The sequence below is a fragment of the Heloderma suspectum genome, chromosome 1, assembly GCF_057233095.1.
Source record: "Heloderma suspectum isolate Gila_16-S chromosome 1, 16-S_ref, whole genome shotgun sequence".
Lineage (NCBI taxonomy): Eukaryota > Metazoa > Chordata > Lepidosauria > Squamata > Helodermatidae > Heloderma > Heloderma suspectum.
Genome location: NC_139458.1, coordinates 320964718 through 320982252, shown reverse-complemented (window position 1 = coordinate 320982252; position 17535 = coordinate 320964718). Strand labels below are relative to the sequence as shown.

General features: G+C 42.5%; 1 protein-coding gene and 1 long non-coding RNA gene across 2 annotated transcripts in view; one reads left to right on the top strand and one right to left on the bottom strand.

The window, feature by feature from the left end:
- LOC146359401 (uncharacterized) overlaps nucleotides 1-17215 on the top strand; it is a 40420-nt gene extending 23205 nt beyond the window's left edge. Inside the window, exon 3 of the long non-coding RNA XR_014786645.1 lies at nucleotides 5833-17215. This is a non-coding gene — a long non-coding RNA (uncharacterized LOC146359401). The remainder of the gene's footprint in view (nucleotides 1-5832) is intronic.
- FOXO3 (forkhead box O3) overlaps nucleotides 1-17535 on the bottom strand; it is a 153755-nt gene that overhangs the window by 79276 nt on the left and 56944 nt on the right. The gene's annotated exons all lie outside the window — the stretch shown is intronic.

Sequence of the window (17535 nt, the reverse complement as noted above, 5' to 3'; positions counted from 1 at the left end):
GAAGAGCAGAGGGTATTTCCAAGTAGCGCCAGAAAGAGTGAAGCGGCTGGGCCAAACCCGAAAGGACACTCAGCTGTGGATGTGTCTGGTGGTGAAAAGAAAATCCGATGCTGTAAAGAACAATATTGTTTAGGAACCTGGAATGTACGATCAATGAATCAAGGTAAGCTGGAGGTGGTCAAACATGAGATGGCAAGATTGAACATCGACATCTTGGGAATCAGCGAACTCAAATGGACAGGCATGGGCGAATTTAATTCAGGTGACCATCATATCTACTATTGTGGGCAAGAATCCCTTAGAAGAAATGGAGTAGCACTCATAGTCAACAAAAGGGTGGGAAAAGCAGTACTGGGGTACAATCTTAAAAATGATAGAATGATCTCAGTACGAATCCAAGGCAAACCATTCAACATCACAGTAATTCAAGTCTATGCCCCAACCACTGAGGCCGAAGAAGCTGAGGTTGATCGGTTCTATGAAGAACTACAACATCTTCTAGAACTAACACCAAAAAAAGATGTCCTCTTCATCATAGGGGATTGGAATGCTAAAGTAGGAAGTCAAGAAATCACCGGGATAACAGGCAGGCATGGCCTTGGTGTACAAAATGAAGCAGGACAAAAGCTAATAGAGTTTTGCCAAGAGAACACGCTGATCATAGCAAACACTCTTTTCCAACAGCACAAGAGGCGACTCTACACATGGACGTCACCAGATGGTCAATATCGAAATCAGATTGATTATGTCCTTTGCAGCCAAAGATGGAGAAGCTCCATACAGTCAGTAAAAACAAGACCTGGAGCTGACTGTGGCTCAGATCATGAGCTGCTTCTTGCAAAATTTCGGCTTAAATTGAAGAACGTCGGGAAAACCACTAAACCATTCAGGTATGACCTAAATCATATCCCTGATGAATATACAGTGGAGGTGAGGAATAGATTTCAGGGATTAGACCTGATAGACAGAGTGCCTGAGGAACTATGGACGGAGGTCCGTAACATTGTTCAGGAGGCAGCAACGAAATCCGTCCCAAAGAAAAAGAAATGCAAGAAAGCCAAGTGGCTGTCTGATGAGGCTTTACAAGTAGCTGAGGAAAGAAGGGAAGCGAAAAGCAAGGGAGAAAGGGGAAGATATACCCAACTGAATGCAGAGTTCCAGAGAATAGCAAGGAGAGACAAGAAGGCCTTCTTAAATGAACAATGCAAAGAAATCGAGGAAAACAACAGAATGGGAAAGACTAGAGATCTCTTCAAGAAAATTGGAGATCTCAAGGGAACGTTTTGTGCAAAGACGGGCATGATAAAGGACAAAGAAGGCAGGGACCTAACAGAAGCAGATGAGATTAAGAAGAGGTGGCAAGAATACACAGCAGAACTATACAGGAAAGATCTGAATGTCCCTGATAGCCATGATAGTGCGGTCACTGAACTTGAGCCGGACATCCTAGAGAGTGAAGTCAAGTGGGCCTTAGGAAGCATTAGTAACAACAAAGCTAGCGGAGATGACAGTATTCCAGCTGAGCTATTTAAAATCCTAAAAGATGATGCTGTTAAAGTGCTGCATTCAATATGCCAACAAATCTGGAACACTCAACAGTGGCCACAAGACTGGAAAAGGTCAGTTTACATTCCAATTCCAAAGAAGGGCAACGCCAAAGAGTGTTCAAACTACCGCACAATTGCGCTCATTTCACATGCCAGCAAGGTGATGCTCAAAATCCTACAAGCTAGGCTTCAGCAGTATGCGAACCGAGAACTACCGGAAGTACAAGCTGGGTTTAGAAGAGGCAGAGGAACTAGAGATCAAATCGCCAACATTCGCTGCATCATGGAGAAAGCAAGATAATTCCAGAAAAACGTCTATTTCTGCTTCATTGACTACGCTAAAGCCTTGGATTGTGTGGATCACAACAAACTGTGGCAAATTCTTAAAGTGATGGGAGTACCAGACCACCTTACCTGTCTGCTGAGAAACCTGTACGAGGGTCAAGAAGCAACAGTAAGAACCAGACATGGAACAACCGATTGGTTCAAAATTGGGAAAGGAGTACGACAAGGCTGCATATTGTCACCCTGCTTATTTAACTTATATGCAGAGTACATCATGAGAAATGCCGGGTTGGATGAATCACAGGTCGGAATTAAGATTGCCGGGAGAATTATCAACAACCTCCGATATGCAGACGATACCACCCTAATGGCAGAAAGCGAAGAGGATCTCAAGAGCCTCTTGTTGAGGGTGAAAGAGGAGAGTGCAAAAGCTGGTTTGAAACTCAACATTAAAAAAACTAAGATCATGTCATCTGGCCCTATCACTTCCTGGCATATAGAAGGGGAAGAAATGGAAGCAGTGACAGATTTTACTTTCTTGGGCTCCAAGATCACCATAGACGGTGACTGTAGCCATGAAATTAAAAGATGCTTGCTCCTTGGGAGGAAAGCTATGGCAAACCTAGACAGCATAGTAAGAAGCAGAGACATCACCTTGCCGACAAAGGTCCGTCTAATCAAAGCTATGGTTTTCCCAGAAGTAATGTATGGCTGTGAGAGCTGGACTATAAGGAAGGCTGAGCGCCGAAGAATTGATGCTTTCGTACTGTGGTGCTGGAGAAGACTCTTACGAGTCCCCTGGACTGCAAGGAGGTCAAATCAGTCCATCCTAAAGGAAATCAACCCTGAGTGCTCATTGGAAGGACAGATAATGAAGGTGAAGCTCCAATATTTTGGCCACCTAATGCGAAGAGAAAACTCCCTGGAAAAGACCCTGATGCTAGGAAAGACTGAAGGCAAAAGGAGAAGGGGACGGCAGAGGATGAGATGGCTAGATAGCATCACGGATGCAATGAATATGAACTTGAGCACGCTCCGGGAGAGAGCGCAGGACAGGAAGGCCTGGCGTGCTATGGTCCATGGGGTCACGAAGAGTCGGACACGACTGAACGACTGAACAACAACAACAAATGCGGTGACTAAGGCTACATTTGTGTTGCAACAGTCAGTGCCCACAAATTCAACATTGGTGGCTTTTGAGATGAAAGATCATTGGGTAGAGATTGGACACAGTGCAGATGGCAAATACATCACCACAGACCTCTGCAAGCCTTTATGCAGCACACGGCAGCTACCTGCGTCCACCATTTGCCAGTGAATAAGCCAGTGTAAATGGAACAAGAGCAAGGGCAGGCCCAACGCAGGGTACGAAGCACACAGAAACTTCTGCACCTGCCTGCTGGTCTGCTCCTGGTCTGACTGAACAGTCGAGGCCAGAAAGTGGGAACTTCTTACAATGCTACTTCTCTCTCCAGTGGGGCTCAAGACACAAATGGTCTGATCCCCATCTCTCTCACACACTTCTGCAAGGAGTTTGAACAGTGCAAGGATCTTCCCAGTGAAGGCTCTACAAGCAACCATCACATGTTAATCAGGGGAAAGGCGGGACGAGGAATGTCAGGGAAAGATCAGGGTGTCCCATTCCTACCACTCTTGACATCAGAAACTTTTCACAGTTTTAAAGAGAGCTGAGAACCCACACCCCAAAACTGTGCTGAAAGTACATCGTTAAATTCTGGTGTACTATTGCAGCTTTCCCCAACCTACCCCCCTACTCCCGGATGTGTTGGACTACAGTTCTCACCATACAAATCTCACCATCGCCAGCCAGTGGGTCAATGGTGGGAGCCGTAGTCCAACACATCAGAAAGGTGCCAGGTGGGGGAAGGCTGTACTATTGGATAGCTCAAGGCTGATCAAAGAGAGTTAAGGGCCTTGTCACGCTCTTTGGGGCCCTGATACAGCACCCCATGCAATTTGGTTATTTTCAGGGGTGAGAAGTCAAAACCCTTAGTAAGAACAAAAGGAGCGATCTACCCCTGGCTGCTACTGTATCTCTCATCCTCAATTAGCCAGCCAGACATTTCATTGCATCAACCAAAGGTCACTGTATTACTCAGACATAAGGTACATTTGAAAAGACCAAAATCATATGCACTGATCCCCGAAATAAGGAAGAGTGATCACTCCCTTATTTCTATGATTTGAAGCAGCTTTCTCAACACCAGCCAATTCCATTTAAGTTTGCAGAGCGGGTATCAAGGAATGTGGAATTTGCAATTTGCATCAAATTTGGAATAAACATTGCTAATTCACGTAAAAAGTTCAGGAACGAGGGTGTGGAATGGGTGGTTATGATCGATGGTCAGTGGAAAAGGAGACTCAGATAATGTTTAGACTGGTGAGATTCGAGGGGGCCTGTTTGGGCATGTGAAGGGATTTTGGAGGGCAAGGTGGCAAATACGAAGTTCTTCAGAGATGAGTGTGGAGAACTAAAGGGATTTGGGCTGAAAATATGTGCAATGGTGGCACAAGGGATATTCTTAGAAGCTGACCACTTGCACTATTACTGGCCTTTTCTCCTATCAAAACAGGGATTTTTTGTGTGAAGAGTTATGGATATGGCATCCTTGGCTTCTGCTAGATTATAACAAATCCTTACCAAGAACATAGCTTTTCTCATGCTCAAAATAAAAAGCTAGTGAGTTTACCATCAGCATTTTTTCCTCCTATAAAAAGGACAGATCACAGAGCTCAGTATTTCCTAATAACGTACTCTTTATACGTAAACTACTCACTTGTAAGTGAGGACATGGTAGAAAACAGTTGTGAGCTTCTACCACTGTGCAATTATTGTGTGAAAACACAATCAGAAAGCACAGTTTTTAAAAGGCCTTTAAAATATTTTACACAAAGGGCCACACTGCAAAAAGTGCAGCAGTTGTGTTTATGAACTGGCAACACTGAAACAGAGCCAGCATACGGACTACTCACAATACAAGTTACTGAATCAAACAGGTGTTGTATTTTTAGTTTCCGTTTCCAGAGATAACTCACCCTCCAATTGCCTGTTGTATGTGTGTGTTTTTAAAGATCAGCAAGCAGTAATTAGTCATAAACTGGCATTTATATTGCTCACTTTAAAAAGGTAGGCAATTTTGATTGGACTCTCTCTCAGTTCTATTGTCACAGAAATAGGATGCCTAGTGATCCTATCCCAAGCTTTTATAAAAGGCTGTGTTTTTTGAGACATCCTATGCTGTGATTTTCAGTGTTTCTATATATTTATTTATTAAATTTATACCCCACCCTTCCACTACAAAATAGTGCTAAAGGGGCCTAACCACAATAATATACAAGATAAAATACATAATTATAATGAAAACATAAACTCAAAAAGAAAACATATTAAAAACACATTAATAAAACAATAAACAGCCCCCAATGTTTAAAACCTACTTCAGCAAACAAGTCAGCTTAAAAGTGTGTCTGAATGAAATTTGCATCCTGGCAGAAGAACCAAGAAGATGGAGCTAGTGTGGCCCTCCTTGGCAGGGAGTTTCAGAGCCTGGGAGCAGCCACCAAGAAGGCCCTTTCTCATGTTAATGTATATAATGATAAGCGAATCCAACCATGACTCAATTTTCTATGGTCACACAAAAGGTTCACACTCATTTGTTAACCACAGCAACCCACTTTTATGAGTCGCATACTCACAATGGTTTATTGATTTCCATGGGATTATGCCAGCTAAAAACTGTAAATGTAGCACTTGCAGTAAGTTCAATCGAGATTATTCCTTCATAAGCATAAACAGTCATATATGGACTCTTGCTTGCAGTATTTGTCATTAAGATATATGGCACCAATTATTGAGCTCATCCTCTGAATTTCAACAATTCAATACTAGTTATATGCTAATGTTTTAAAAATATGTGGATGTGTATTTTCAAGTGGCAAGAGAATGCAGCTTTTCACTTAGCTTTCTCCTTCTTTCTAGATTTGGACAGATTCCAAAGTAACATTTTACCTTAATCGAAGTCTACTTGTGGGTGTACCCACTTGAAAATGCTTGTGCTGGAATGAAAAATCAAATGGATTTTGAGATCCATAAGCAGAATATTAAATTCTTTATTTGAAAAAATTCACATGGATTCTACATTCTGATTAGTGCTCAACTGAAGGAGGGGAAAAACTGCATCAGAATTTCCCCTTTCAATAACTGCAATCTCCCTTACTTTGGTTGCCTCCCAGGTCCATGAGCATATATTTTCCTCTTTCCTTCCAATCCCTTTTCCTTTTTGTATCCTTTAGATTGTAAGCCTGAAGGCAGGAACTGTCTTATTAATGTAAGGCACCCTTGGAACCTTTTTCAGCTGAAGAACGGAATAAAAACGCTAACAACAACTTTCAAGTTGTCACAAAACTCAGTGACGTGGACAGCAGACACCCAACCACTATGATTCATGGATGATGATGATGATATTGCTTTTTCACGTGTTGCTGGTACACATTTTATGCAGTAAACACAACTGTCAAACTCAGACCAGTGTTGCACCAGCGCTCCCTATACCAAACATGTGAAGTAAGACTGTCATACCTTGGGCTTTAAATACCCATGCATATGTGCTGAGGAGCCCTGATTGGGCCAGGCTTCTCAGAGGCATGTATATGGCAAATGTGTTTTTTGCAATCGAGTCTACCATTTAAAGCAGGGGTCAGTGGTGCCTCTAGGTTTTTGAGGGCCCATGGGCAAGACTTCCTCAATGGGCCCCATCCCTCAGTGAGTCTACTTTCTCATCATCATTGTCACCAGTTGCTATTGCTCCTCATCCTCTTTCTCGTCATTGTTTGCTTGACCGGCAGAGAACTAGTGAGCAAGTTGGCAGTGGCATCTCCTGCTCCTCCTTCTCACCACCACCACTGTCTCGGGACAGAGCGAGAGGGAGGTTGTAATGGTGAAAAGGGGTAGCAACTCCAGGGGACTCTTGTCAGTGGGCCCCGGCGGGGTTGTGAGCTTTCGACAGGTGCCCAACCATGCCTACCCTTGAAGCTGGCCCCGGCAGCGTTGTTGAGCCTCTTTCAGCCCAAGGGCCAAATTCCATTTCAGAGAAGTTCTCAAGGGTCGCATTCCAGTGGTGAGTGGGGCCAAAGGCAAAGGGGGCAGGGGCAGATATTCAAAACTATCAGCATATTTTAGCTTAAAGCTCACTGCCAGTATCAAAGCCTTCCAAGAGGCATTTCAACCTTTTAGAATGGAGAAAATGGTACAAAACCCAGGAAACCACCCAAACCGCAGTGGTTGGGGGAAAATGGTGGGGCCATGGAAGAGGGCAACTTAGTTGAATCTGTCGTTTTACCATCTTCACGGTACATGGATAAAAGAAACGAAGATATGGGATGGGAGTCAGGCCACTTCATAAATGATTAGATATGATAATCACACGTACAGTGAATATGTGCTGGAAAACAAGAGACCAACTCCAGCTTCTCACTACATGTCACACGGGGGGCGGGGGGATGTGTGGCAGTCATACATGACTATATATTACATGAGTTGCATGTAATACAGAAATACCATTTTAATGTGTGTTTTTCAGTGACACAGAAAACAATCCAATACACTCTTCTTCCTTGTACTTACAAGCATCCCACACAACGTCTTCATGCACAGGCCCAGATAGAACACATGGGTGATCTGCTTCAAGTTAATCAAAAGTTAAGTAAAATGAAACAGGCACAATTCTATCATAGCTTACTCCAGCATCAACAGAATCTGATCTTGTTACGCTACTCAATTATAAAAACTCATAGTAAGTTACACATAGAATTAACTTTCTGGTTTTTTGGTGGAGGGGAGAAGGAGGGCTGAGAAAAAGGACCTCTTTTGAGAAAAGGTTGTTTGTAAGTAATAGAGGGGATCACATGACAATAGTATTGCTGTGTATCGTGCAAGCTCTGTTGGAGTCAATCCAAATTTCTATACAAGTATTGCCATTTTGACAACAAAGCAGCCTTATTGAAGCAGGCAGGCTTCATCTTAATTCTGGCACCACTGAATGTAGAGTACACACTGGCCAGGGAACAATGAACCAAGAAAAGAGTTACAAATCTCTAGTGACAACTGCACGCAAAGAAAGAGAGGATTCATTGTGATGGCGTTGTTTATTACACTCCTTCCGAAGGACACTTTCAAACAAACGGTTGCTTTTTGCCTAAAAAAAGCAAACACAATGCTTCTGCCATATTTTTTGTGCACATATATTACTTCTTGCTCTCCCCTCCCACTGAACTCAAGACTACACATCATTTCTGCAGGAAAACCTGCAACAGCTTAATGTGAGAAAAACGTACCTCCTTATTACTTCCTTTCTTCCTGCCCTGCCTTTTCCTGTCAAACAAGCCATGTAGTGCTTTCAAAGCTGTCTTAGTTCCCAAGATGTCTAATATACTACTGTAGTGGAAAAAAATATTCGTGGCAAACTGTAGTCAGTTTACATTAATTGTCTTCCCTCTGAAATTCAATACAGCTTTGTTGTTGCCTGATGAGGCAGCAGTACTGGATTACAGGATATGGAATGGAGGCCCCATTACTCCAGAATCCCATCTTTCCCTGGGTGGAATTCTATTCTCCCTGCCCTGCAGAAATGGTCATAGATGAAGGAAAAATATAGTGGTTATTTTCATATATTTAAAAGTAATTCAGAAAGCAGAAGGAGACTGTGTGACCCGGCTTACTGAGGACAGGAGAAGAAACAACAGTTTTAGGTCATAGGGTGGTAGATTTCCTTAAACATTTAAAAGCCTTGCCTTACAACAAAGCAGTTCAGCAATGGCATAAGGCTGTTTCCACACAAAGTATCCAAAACTGACTTTAAGCTTTTCTCATCCTCCTTACACCATGTGTGAATGTAGAATATGTGGGACAGAGGGTGGAAGATAAACCTAATGTATATTCTTGTCAATAAATGATTCATATCACAGAGATGTTTAAGAAAAAGTCAAAGTCTCTGGGCGGTTCACAATTTTTATGAACTGCCCAGAGAGCGTCGGCTATGGGGCGTTATAGAAATATAATAAATGAAATGAAGTGTGAGAATGCCTTAGGGTAAAAATGGGATGTTATGGAATTTACTTCCTTGTAGATTTTCAGGAGAAGACCTGGATAGGCACCTATCAAGGATCTTTTGTGGTATGAACTGGGTGCAAGGAGAAGGTAGATTGGGATCTACTGGTGGATTGTTGGATTATTTGTAATCTATTTGGCAAGAGTTTCTGACTTCCAATAGTTTAACATTGGGGTGATGAACTCACAGACTGTGGGCGGCATGTGGCCCTAAGCGTAATTTCATGCAGCCTGCAGCACTGGATAGCTTTCCAGACACTGCAGGCTCTCTCTTAATCACCGGCTGAGGGAAGGAGGAATGGAAAAGGCAGAGAAAGGCAACTATGGACCACAGAGACAACCATAAACAAAGAGAAAGTTGGATGAAAGGCAGAGAAGGATGGTGAGAAAGGGGACGGCTGGTCCCTGGTAGGGATCTTAAGAGGTTTAGTCTGATGAGGGTTGGCTGGCCAGCTCTTGACGAAAGATGCGCGTATGGTGTGTGGAGCAATATTCCTGTAAGTGGGGAAAGTGGGAAATGGGGAGCCTTGAGCAGAGAGCAAGAAAAGGGCCCCACTCGACATTGGCATGCGACCCCCAACAGGTCACCCCAGACAGAATACAGGCCTTGACAGAATTTTTTTTTGTTTTAGCAGCAACAAAAGAAATCCTGCCCTAAAATGAAGAAAATTTGAGGGGGGCAGGGGGCGAGGAGAGACACCAGAGGATTTATGTGGAAGGAGTGTGAGAGCAGTCATCCCAGCATTTGGTTCATGAGGTGCAACAAGTACCCCATGAGTACTTTGTGGAGAGGGGTGTAGCTCAGTGGTAGAGCACCTGCTTTGTATGCAGAAGGTCCCTGGTTCAATCCCTGAACTCTCCAAGAAGAGGTAGGAAAGAATCCTGCCTGAAGCCCTGGAGAGCTGCTGCCAGTCAGTGCTGCCAATACTGAGCTAGATGGGCCAATGGTCTGACTCAGTATAAGCCAGTTTCCTATGTAACTAACTGATTCTACACTGTTATTTTGCACCTGGCTCTGCTTGGTGGACCTTAGGCAAATCTGTGGCACGCTAGGAACCTCTGTCCCACTAAATGTGCCCCTGAGTTGCTGTCTACATTGGGGTGGGGGTGAGGCACTTTGTTCCTCAGTTTAGTCCTACTTAAGCAAATGGATGGGACTTGCCCCAATCCAACTTAGGAGATCCATGGGTGGGTGTGCATATTCCCTGCAGCATCAGGGCGGACCATTTACATGGGTGTAATTTGGATGCACTTTGGAATGTGCATCCCAATATAAGATGCTACCTATCTGCACTGCATTACTTTCACCTGGAAATGAATTTTAACATGCATTTTAATGTGCGTCTTCATCAACATTTTGGCACAACTAGTCACGCACAAGTACCTTTTTTAAAGTGCATAAAGAGTTAGATTGAGACTATCTGTGGCCATTTCCAGATGGTGGGCCCCTAGCAATCAGAAGGCATGGTGCAGCAATTCTGTCTATTTTCCTTAACGAATTGTCTGTATTAAGGAAAGAGATGGTGGAAACGGTGGAGAAACATGGGTGGGTTATGAATGGAAGACAACTACGCCTAGCCCCTGTAAAATTCTGTGAATGAAGCAAGGCAATGGCACTACAAAAGCCTCATCTGGAAGCACCCTTGAATTCAAGTACTCTGTATTCCATGCGTTGCAGATCAGGCTGCTAACTAGACCGCTATTTCTGAAAGTACAATGAGCAGCTCCAAAGTGCTGAATTATGAATATGGTAGCTGTAAAAAGCATGCTGGAAAGCTGCTAAATTTTAGCTGTTCCTGTTTTCTTCACAGTTGCGTGCACACTTTGTTTTGTATGTAAAAAAATGGGGGAGGTACAAGGAGAAACCCAGCCCTTGTATATCCTTAAAACAATACGTAAATGGGTATCTAAGGGATTTTTATTTTGTTTTCTTTGGCTGAACAACTGTATCTTGGCAGCAAATCCCTAGAACAAAAGTTTAATCTTTCAGAACTAATTGTACAAGTTTGGATGATGTGAATGAGATCTTTTATAGTTTCCTTCTGTAAGTAATTAGGATGGGAGGAAATTAAAATTAGTTGCAGCACTAATTAAAAGTCTTTTTCAGGCCAACCCTTCCACTGCTGAAAGCATGGTTTTCACTTAGTAATGGAATTACCTTAAAGTTTCAGTTGCATCTGAGACTCTATATTGACATAGTGTGTGTGTGGCTATAGAGTAGACCACCATTACTAGCATGAGGCTATCTACCACTGGTTATGGTTCCCAAGCTCCTATGAGCATACCCTCTTCCCTGCCACAGTTAGTGATGAGAAAGTCCTGTTTGCATCATACATGTGGTAGCCTCATTGGACTGTGACCATTATGCTGCATTTTTATACAATCAGCTAGTTTTAGAACACAAAAGGCAGGAGAAAATGCTTTTTTCAACCCGTATCATGAATATTGTACCCACGCAGCTGCCTACAGTGTTGGAGTTATATTACTACAATGCCTATATGATGACACATTTGGATTGTATCCAATGTTAGTCTAACTTAAGTCCCATTCATTTCAATGGGTCTGCTCTAAGAAAGACTAACATTGGATACAACTCTTTATGACATTGCACAATTGCAGCACTTACTGTATGTGCTTGGTTCAGCAAGTTTTAAGGCTGGGACACTTGAGAAGTCCAAATATACGAATCATTTAAATATATAACACATAAAATCATGGATGGCCACCAAGTTTCAAAGTTAGGACTACTGTACCTAATTTCAGAATTTAATGAGGAAATTTCGGCAAGTGCAGCTTTTCTTGTTATCGCACTTGCCAAAATCCCCTCATCTACACAACTATTAAAGGTAGAAGCATCCAAAGGGTGAAAAACGTTAGGTATCTCCAATACACACATATAAAAAGAGCAAGAAAATTGTACATTTATATGTATTCAGACTAACATATACATATACACTGCATTGGGTGTATATACAATTCACCAACTTACATTCCATGTTCTTCTAGAATTTGGGGCATGGAAGAGAAAAAGGTAACCTTGGTCAATACTTGCCAAGTCCCTCTCCCTGAAAAATAAAATTGTAAAAAAGACAACTCAAGGGAATCATTCCCATTCATCTTAATAACAGCCAAAAATAGGGCCTGAACTAGCTAAAATTAAGCACTTTTAAAGCCTGTTTATTCCACTGGAAGAGATTTAAGCATATGGTTAACTGTACTATAGAAATTCATGACAATTCATGAAACATAAAAGTGCTTGGTAGTGGGTGGAATGAGCTCACAATTTACAGTACAGGGTCAGCTAACTCTAAAGAAATTAAAGTTTCCAGCTATCAGTTGCATTAATGTTTTTAAAAATCTAAACAGAAGAATTAAAAAAACAACATGGGTTGATCCCTTCAAAAACAAGAGTTGCAGTTAACTCCTCCTGGTTGACGGGACAGAAAGAAAGCATGCTGCCTCAGAGCTTAAGGATACAAAAACATAACTTTCTCTCTGATCAAAGAGTTCTTGGCCAGTGTGGAGCTGCCAAGTTGCTCTCAGCCGTTTCAGAACAAAGCATGGAAATACTTAACCACAAGTACTGCTGCTACAGCATTTTCAATTCCCCAGCTGGTCCTTAAGATTCCAAATCTTAAGTTGCTCAGTTCCTTGCTACTTTCTTCCTATTGAGCTTTTTTTTAAAACACACACACACACAAATCCTCAAAACTGTTATTATATTGGATAAGGGGCTCTTTAGAACAACTCCACGATATGCCAAAATATCAACCAATTAAAGACGTGATTATCTTCAGAGTAGTACAATTTTTTTTGCTCCTTGTTTAAATGTAAAGGATATTGTTGACCCTCTAGTCAACCACCTAGTGTAACAACTGGCTGGCCACTCGACTGTAAAAATGAAATCTCTCCCACGAGTTACTGGATTTTTTTTTGCTCCCACTGCTGGCAACGGGAAACTCATGTGCCCCTGATCATGGTGATTGGTGCCGAGGGCAGTTCAATGTGAGCAGAACACTCAAGAGGTTTTCAAAAGGCGAGACAAAAGATAGGTAATACATGACTACAGGAAAGGAAATTAAGAGCTATAAATAAAGAGCTGTGACTGAGGAAGTGATACCTTTAGTTTATGAATGTTTTTAAAAGAGCAAAATACTAACCATACCTGTGTATTTTCTAGAATACTTGACACCATCTTTTGAATCTTACTATAAGTTTTGTTTTCATAAAATATATTTCAGGCTGTTATATTTTGCAAAGATGAAGATTTTCTTCTACATAGCTAAGAAGAGGAAACCATAAAAACATTAGAGCATTTTATCTACCCATGCAAACACGGGCAATATCTGTATTTCCTGTGTCATACATACATATACAAAGCAAACATTGCCGATATTGTTTCATTCTTTTTCTTTTAGAAAAGACATTTTATTGTGTATCAAGGTGCCTACCAATAAAGGGTTAAAAGTTGGAGCATGACCCAGCCAAAGTTAAGCACTTCGGTTTTGTTAAGCACTTCAATTTCCCATTGATTTCACTGGAGGAGCTAAGCACATGCTAAAATCTATTCTTTATACATTCCTTATATTATTCCTTATAAAGGTCCTATTCCTTTATAAAGGTTTTATCTAGCTGTGAGAGAAACAAAGCACGAAACATAATTTCTCCATGTGTCTTTCCAATTGCTTGAGGGAGATTTCCCTGGCTAAATATTTCTCCCCACCCCAAGACAATGCAAAGGCTGGTTCTGTCTCTAAGGGCATAACCCTATGCATGCTGAAACAGAAAAAAGTCCTACAACTCTGTCTAAACATACATAGGATAGCAACCTAAGGGCCCAATCCTGTTGGGATAGGCGGCCACCTCCGAACTCAAGAGGCGACCGCCTATCCAATGCAGGGCAGGAGAACTGCGGAGGGGATTGTCCCCTCCGCGCTTCAGCTGCCCTGCATTCGCAACTAGACAGCTGTCTAGCCATGGGAAGTTGGAACACGGGGCGCGGGGGGATGCCGGACGACACATAAGAAGCATCAGAATGGCACTTCCGCCCTCCCCGCCCCGGCATGCCCCCAGGAACGCCCTGTTTTCACCTCTGTGCGCTCCTTTTCTGAGTGTGGAGCTGTTCCACGCTGCCTATGAGGTAGCGTGGGAGGGGGTGGAGGTCGGTTCTCAGGGACCCGACGAGCTTGGTTCCCAGGAACCAACCTATCCTATGACCATCTAGCTGCTGACTAGCGGCCATAGGATTGTGCCTAGGTCAACTATCCATAGTCAAGGTATATTTGATAAATTGGATCCTTAGTTTCCTTTTATCTAGAAATGTTCTACATCTTATAAAAGGTTTAGCCATGTCTTCTGCAATTTACACAACGATTAATTTTTCTAAATATTTGAAAGCAGGCAGTCTTGGAATATTATGAGTTTCTCTGAATTGGTCCTAGTACAGTGTGAACTTATACACACTGGGTGGATGATCACTACTAAATTCCACTTCATCAGTGCAAGAAGCTAGTGAATGGTATAGTGAATTTAAGCCAGCTTTGTTCACTGGTGTGCAGGCAATATGTACAGGGCTGTTCCAAGACATTTTGCTACTTGAAGTGAAGGACAAGATGGCGGTCTACCTTTCCGCATACAAAAGCTGACCGGACTGTAAACCGAATCTTACTTCAATACTGGCAACAGAACAGTTCTCCACCGTACCTGAGAACAGCAGGTTAGCTTAGGGGCCAAACCCCTGTCCTCAAACCCCTGGATTCCACTCACTCACAGCTCCACCTGGCACCTGCTCACAGTCTGCTGCCCAGCCAAATACTGCAGGGGTGCTTAGTGTAAGCAGGGCAACACATCTGCATGGCCTGGGCTCTACCCGCTCACTTGATCAGGGGCCCTTCTCAACTGTGCTCCCCGTGACACATATGGAGAAGGCAACTAGGAGTGACACCCTGCAAGTCAGCCCAGGCCAGCAACAAGCAAGCATTGCCCCTGCTGGATGATGGGGACACAGGAGGGGTGGCTGCTGTCCCCCAATATCTGCCAACTGCTTAACTGTAGGGCTGACCCCTTATTCCAGTGGAACATTGCCAGGGCAGGAAGAAAATGTGGGGACACGTTGGGGAAGATCTAATTATAGTCTTGCCCTGGCTTGGCTACATGTAATGACAAATGTAAAACACACTCCTAACTGGAGTCAATGGAGAGTTCTAGGTAACTATTCCTTAACCACCATGACCCCTGCTCCTTCAGCCACACTGAAGAAAGGGATTCTGATTAACTAGGGGGACAATCACAGTACCAGGAGTATACAAAGCTCCACACTGATAGGACAGTAATCATTGTATGTGAGCAGGGTGGGGTTCTGATCCACAAACCATCAGGAAAACACACACACAGCTGGAAGGAGAACTAAGCCTATTTTGATCCCTGACCATAATGAAATTTCATTGTTTTTTTATGTAAACAGATTTGGGAAAAACTTATTTTCTTTTTTATGGTTGCAGCATTGTGTCGTATTTCTCTGGTACTGTGTAATATCGTGTAAGATGCTTCTAAAGAAAAGTGTTAGCAGAGCTGACAAGTAAATGACAAATGAACATTTAAACTCCAACAATACTCTTAACTCGTATTGTTGTTCATAAGGGCTGCAACAAAAGAGCAACAAGCTACAGTTCTTCAGCACAAATATATACATTCTATTAAGGTTGCAAAACAGCCTTGTGCCTCATGAAAGCAAATTCAATCTAATTTTAGGGGCTAAGTGGCACAACAGACATGTAAGAAAAAAAAAGACCTTTTATTGCTAGCATTAGCCAAGTCCTAACTAAGGCTGCGATCCTATGCACATTTACCTGGGAATGGATTCCACTGAACTCAATGGGATCAGCTTCTGATCAGGCATGTATAGGACTGCACTACAATTAATGACCTTGCTCTAAATTTACTTGCTTTAGGGCGCAATCCTATGCGTATTTAGACAGGAAAAAGTCCTACAGCTCCCTGCATGCCCCAGTCAGCTATGCTGCCTGGGGCATGCTGGGAGGTGTAGGACTTTTTTCTGTCTAAACATGCATAGGATTGTGCCCTTACTTGGATAACTCAGGCACAGGATAGGAATTGCACTGGAGCATCACAATAAAGCAATTCTTCTAAGCAGTTGTAGGGGCAGCTTCCCAACAGCTGTTTTCTCTGGAGTCCCTGGAATAACCATGGGCCATTCACAGCAGCAGTGCTGGGGAATCCTGAAATGTCAACTGCTGCTGGGAATGTGATGGCCATTTAATGTAAGAGGGTTGATCTTTTCACAGATACTTCAAAGATGTTTTATAATCAGCTTCTTAAATCTCATAATGATACATTTCCAAATGGCAAGAATAGACCTGCCCAAATGGCAATAGACCTGCCCAACTTCTGACCTACCAAGCCAAACACCATCCATATATTGTGGTTGAGGAAGCTTGTAGAATGCCTAGATGGTCAATGGGAAGAGTATGGCAAAGAGGCCCATATACCTCCATACCTCTCCTACATAGTGTTGCTACCTGTCCCGTGGCTCAATAGACTAGAGCACCCTTCCCCAACCTAGCGCCCTTCTGATGTTCCTGCCCTGGGTTATACCTTCTCTAGCTTCTACCTGATGAAACTGAGAAGAAAGCCCCCTCATGATGCCTGCCTCTGCTGGGTCAGTTGTCCTCACTGACACACACTGCTTCAGCCCCTTTTTCTCTCTGGGTTAAAAGGCACTCAATAAGCCTAATTGGTTCCCTCTACCCAATACGGGAGAAGTAACAAGGAAATATGTTTCTAATGGCAGAGCAATCAGACAAACCAACATGTGGGATTTTGTATTAAAAACAAACAAACAGAAATCATTTAATAAAAGGAGAGTAATATATTATTGTTAAAAAATAAATTATTTGTCCTAAACTACCTACTCTACCCTTCTAAAACCTAGTTCCCAAACCCCCACAAACTAGATATAGCTTCCTCAGTCCCTAAGGCGCTATCTAATGTCTAATTGTCAGTTCAGTCCTTTTATAACCTCAGAATCCTCACACACACACACACACACACACACACACACAAGCCCCTCCCACCTTACACTCACTCACTAACACTCTATTAACCCTATTAACCTGGGTCACATTTAACAAAGCAAACACATACATTAATATAACTGGCATATGTTGCAGCCCTCCAGTCGTTTTGAACAACAACTCCCATTATCCCCGACCACTGGCCATGCTGGTTGCAGCTGGTGGGAGTTGTACCAAAACATCCACAGGGCCACTCATATTTTAAATCATATATATGGCTTTAGTTTATTTATTTCCAGCAAAGAACACACTTTAAAAATCAATGAAAGTTAAAATAAATTCAAAGTTGTTCCTCTTGACTATATCTTTTAAACAACTTGACAAAATGTTTACTGATTCCAGGGACAGGTCACATTATAGTTATTCAATTAAATCTCACCATTTCCCAATATTTGGCAATCTTATTACAGTTCTGCCAAAGATTCCTGAAATCAACAGCAGTAAGTTAACCAAAGTTCTCATTCATAAACAGTAAACAAAACTA